This window comes from Melanotaenia boesemani, chromosome 7 (assembly GCF_017639745.1).
Source record: "Melanotaenia boesemani isolate fMelBoe1 chromosome 7, fMelBoe1.pri, whole genome shotgun sequence".
In the NCBI taxonomy this organism is placed as follows: Eukaryota; Metazoa; Chordata; class Actinopteri; order Atheriniformes; family Melanotaeniidae; genus Melanotaenia; species Melanotaenia boesemani.
In genome coordinates, this window is record NC_055688.1 from 3541102 (window position 1) to 3546209 (window position 5108).

Here is a 5108-nt window from a genome sequence, read left to right on the forward strand (position 1 = left end):
GTTTTCCTTCCTTTATGGGGGTTTTCCTTCCTGGTTCTAATGGGGGTTTTCCTTCCTGATTCTGGTGGAGGTTTTCCTTCCTGGTTCTGATGGGGGTTTTCCCTCCTGGGTCTGATAAGTTTTCCTCTTCACTGTCTCCTCTGCAGCTCAGGATGGATCCTGTGATGGTTCTCCCTGAAGACCCGGTAATTCACCCTCACACAGAAGTAAGGGTTTTAACAGAAAATGATTTATTGAACAGGAGTGGTAGTGAATGGAAACAGGAACAGTCTGATGGGAAGTGGTGGGAGGATCTGGGTGTGGCGCTCAGGAATCTGCAAGAACTCCAAATATCATGTCATAAGTCCAATATCCAAACAACGTGGTCATGAGGGCAGGCAAGAATCCGTGGTCATTCCAAGCAGAGTTCGATATCCAGGTAGACTTGGGGCAAGATAGTCTGGCGTGGGTCAGGCAAGAATAATCTGTGGACGTAACTAGTGATGGGACGAACGACACTGGTGCGTCAGCACTGTGCCGAGTGCACAAGTGTGAAACCCTGTATTGGTGCGTGTATCGCTTTAACAAAAAATCACGTGACTGATACAGGATGTGCTGCGCCAAATTGTGTTTATAAGGAAACAAACTGTATCAACATGTTGTGGGTTTGTTGGATGGAGATTGCGGTGTTGCGGTGCCTGTTGGATTGTTTGATTTGCTTTGCTTCCATTGTCTCAAATTGTCTCAAGTCTGGAATCATTTTGATTTTTTGACGCCAAATAAGGTAAATCTTTTCCTCCTTTGGGCATTGTTTACTGGTAGTTTTTAATTCAATGTTTCTACTCTTTTCTAGTAAGAGGTTTGATTTGTTTTCTGGTAAGTTAACTTTTTGTTTTAATGCAGGTGAAGTGTCGGCTCTGCTCAACAGAATTGTCATACATCAACAAGAGCACGTCATCAATGTTGAGGCATTATAGAGCTCGGCATGGCAATGAAGAGTTGGCAGACACTCCTGCTGTGAGTACCCCAGGTATGATGAAATTCTCACAAACTTTGAATTTTCAAAAATACTTTATTACACACAAAAGGCTTTGCGTGACTGTAATATTATTTGTGAAATCACAGTCCTCTAACAAGCTTTAAACCAAATAGTTCTTTTTGGCTTGCAGTTCCTAACAAGCAAGCATTGGATGAGGCTGTGATCAACATGATCATCAAAGACTGTCAGCCACTCACCGTCGTAGAAAATGAGGGATTCAGGGCGCTCATGCAGCTTGTTGCACCCTCATATGTTCTACCAAGCAGGAAGGTATGTGTAAGAAATGTATGGTTGAATTAATTAATGAGTACTGTCGATAGATAAATGCACAGACAGCCATGTATGTATTCATAAGGTATTACAATATTTGTATGGTTATTTTTAGACCGTCAAGGACTTGGTGGACCAGAAATATGAGGAGGAAAAGGAGAAAACAGAAAAGGACCTCCAGAGCGCCTTTGCTGTTACTTTAACAGCTGACATATGGACCTCAATTAATATGGAGGCATATCTTGCTGTTACTTGCCACTATGTGGACAAAGACAGCCATGAATTCCGTGCATCAGAAACACACTGCAGAAAACATGGCCATGGTTAAAAGGACCCTTATGGAGGAGTGGGGCATAGCGAGCAAGGTCAGGTGTCTTGTCACTGATGCAGCACCAAACATGATTTCATGTGCTCGAATACTACAAATACGGCAAACTATTTGTATTGCACATACCATCAATTTAATTGTGAAGAAATCATGTGATCAAATTACAACACTAACAGAAATACGCAACAAAACACGGCAAATTGTCACATACTTTCGAACAAGCACCACGGCCAAAGAAAAGCTCACTCAAATGCAGCAACAGCTGGGAACACCAATCCATAAATTAATAAATGAGGTGCCAACACGATGGAACAGCACCTACCACATGCTGGAAAGAATGACTGAGCAGAAGGAGGCAGTCTGGGTGTCACAGGCCACATTAAAAAATAATATTACTCCACTGACTCCTGAAGAATTTGAAGTCATTGAAGAGATGCTCAGGGTGCTCTCTCCTTTTGACCAAGCCACAAGAGAACTCTCTGAGGAAAAAAGAGTCTCGGGGTCAAAGGTTATTCCACTGATGAGAATGATCCACATTGAGCTTCAACGTCAAGCCTCAGCATTAACAAAACCAGCTGCTCAAGAACTGGGATCTGAGAAGGCGGCTAACTGAGTCCATCTGCAACATGGAATCATTCAGTGTGATGACACTGGCAACACTGTTGGACCCCAGGTTTAAAACAGTTGGCTTCTTTAGTCCACAAAGAGCAACGGAAGCTGTTAAGAGGCTGAAGTCGGAGTGTGCTGCTGAAATGAGGAGCCATGAGCCTGACCCAGCAGAAGAACCGAGCTCTTCACATGGATCAGAACCCAGTTCAGGTATGACAACACATTTGTTGTGTGTTTATATGTATATTTCTGTGGTTTATCATAAGTGTATTACCACATGACAGAATTGTTCCAAACATATTTCTTAGGACACAATCTCTGGAAACCTCTGGATATGGAAGTTGAGGAGAGCCGGATGACATCGAATACAACAGCAGATTCCATAGTTGAAGTTGAAGACGCTACTTGACCGAAAGCAACACACCCAGAACACAAGACCCGTTGCAGTATTGGAAAAATAACCATAAAACATATCCACACCTTTATCAACTGGCGCTTAAATATTTATGCACACCGTCTTCATCTGTTCCCTGTGAACGAGTATTTTCTAAGGCAGGGGAACTGGTGTCCAAGAGGAGAAATCGCCTTGGAGCAAAGACACTTCAGAAACTTTTGATTCTCAATAAAAATGTATGAATGAATCCATTTTTAGTGTGTTATTTCATATGATTGAACACTTTGGTTAACAAGGATGAGGTCATATTTTAATTAAAAGACTGGCAATTGAATGAAGATGAAATATTATTTCACAGGCTAACGTTGGGTTGACAGCATGCAAGATTTTCCATCTTTTCATTTTGTTTACCTGCAATGATTTTAAATCTACAGCAGAGGTCACAACACAGTGTCAATACAGTGTCAACACAGTTTGTGTAATGTGTCAATACACTCCTTAAGGCATTGTCAACCCATCCCTGGACCCCCTGCAGTACGCCTACCGGCCCAACAGGTCCACCTCAGATGCCATCCCCGCTGCACTGCACATCTCCCTCTCACACCTGGAGAATAAAGACTCCTACATCAGGATGCTCTTTATTGACTACAGCTCTGCATTCAATACGGTCATCCCTCACAAGCTCACCCACAAACTGTTCTCTCTCGGACTACACCCCATCCTCTGTGACTGGCTTCTAGACTTTCTGACTGGCAGGCCTCAGTCTGTCAGGATAGGGAACTAGCAGACTCAGAAACTCTTTCTTTCCCTCAGCCATCAGACTCCTTAACAGCTAACAGCAGACTGGAGTCTGTAACAATGGACTGTAACATTTACACATACTGACTGTTTACATTATCAATGCACCTTATTATTATTATTCAGTATTTGCACATGTATCATACCATCTACCTCATGACAGTTCTTTTTTTTGCACAATTAATCATTCAATGCTGAATGTTGCACAGTTTATGTAGCACGCTGCACATTATGTACATAGATTACTTTACTTATATTTTACCTATAGTTTATATTTATGTTTACTCTTCTGCATGCTCTTCTTAAATTAGTCTTTTCTACTTACTCTGAATATTTATGGCATTCGGTGTGGACGGCAAAGCAAGAATTTCACTGTACAGGGAAACCTGTTTCCTTACTGTGCATGTGACAATAAACGCTTTGAATTTGAATTGAAGACGTAACAGGGTCGAAGACAGGAAATCTGAAACATAAAGCAGGGCTGGATCTCAACAAGGGCAAGAGCAGTTGACCGTAAGGCAGTGAAGCAGAGACTGGAGAGGGTTTAAGTAGGGCAGAAGAGGGAGCAATCAGGGAACTCCAGGTGGAGCAAATGAGCCTGATCAAAAAGCTGGAGGCCCAGCAGAGCAGCAACCATGACAGGATCCCTTGGTTTCCTTATCTAGGTCATTATTTTATTAACTGGTTGATATGAACGCATTTTTTATAAACTGGACTAATGTGGGTTATATAAAGGATTTGTTCTAATTTGAGTATAATTAACTAAATTGAATTGTACTGTATCTGTAAAAGTGACTTGAGATGACTTGTTCTTAATTTGCTATATTGTTAATTTAAACGTCCGGATCTCAGTGTGATGTGACGTGTTTCCTCATCACCTGATTCAGATCAACTTTACATACCAAACTTTGGCAGAAACAGTCAGACTGTGCAAACTTTACAACCAGTTCATCATGATAAATGTTTGAGTCAGTAGCCCCCAAGCTAAACATACATTTCCAAGCCTGCATTCATCTTTTGATTGCACTGCGGTGAAAAAGAAATCAGTAATGTTTCAGTAATGTGGCAGTTTAGTTTTGAAACATGACCCACAACCTCTTGACTTTGATTCTTTTGTTTTTCATGCATTTGGATGATGTTCTTATCCTGTAAGGACAGCAGGACGTCCTCTCTTTAGCCTCAGGTTAGTGAAAGACACACTAATGTATTTTCTTTTCCGAGTTCAGCCTCATCAACTCTCACAGCGCCTCATGGGAACTGGTTTCCAAACAACAGTTGGTATCATGTGGGAGTTCTACTGTATGACGGACTGATGCTCATGTTTGATCTCTACTGTAAGGCATGATGCATGGAATGCGCTGGAAGTCACAATTTAGAATAACAGATGGGTGTAATCTACAGTGGGAACATTATGGAGGCCCTCATTATTCACAAAAAAGAGCAGATTAATGCCACTTTGTGCTGGTAGAACTAATGAACAGTGGGTGGAGAAGCTTTCAAGACCCCAAAAAATGAGATTCAGCCGGAGGAGCTTGAATGAATTAACAAAGGAAGCACAAAAGATGCCAAAGAATCCTATCAGCTGCTCTCGCTTATTCTCAAAACAAAACAACATCAGTGAATGAGGTTCCCTTGGTTTGTGTCTGATTTCTCAGCCAAAAAGTCTGAAACAATTACAAGTCCAGGATCAG

At 41.7% G+C, this 5108-nt stretch overlaps 1 long non-coding RNA gene across 1 annotated transcript; it reads left to right on the forward strand.

The window, feature by feature from the left end:
• Positions 1 to 1226: 1226 nt before the first annotated feature.
• Positions 1227 to 1439, forward strand: LOC121643081. The gene is made up of 2 exons (XR_006011028.1): positions 1227 to 1288; positions 1404 to 1439. It is a non-coding gene; the product is annotated as an uncharacterized LOC121643081 (long non-coding RNA).
• The last annotated feature ends 3669 nt before the right edge of the window (positions 1440 to 5108 follow it).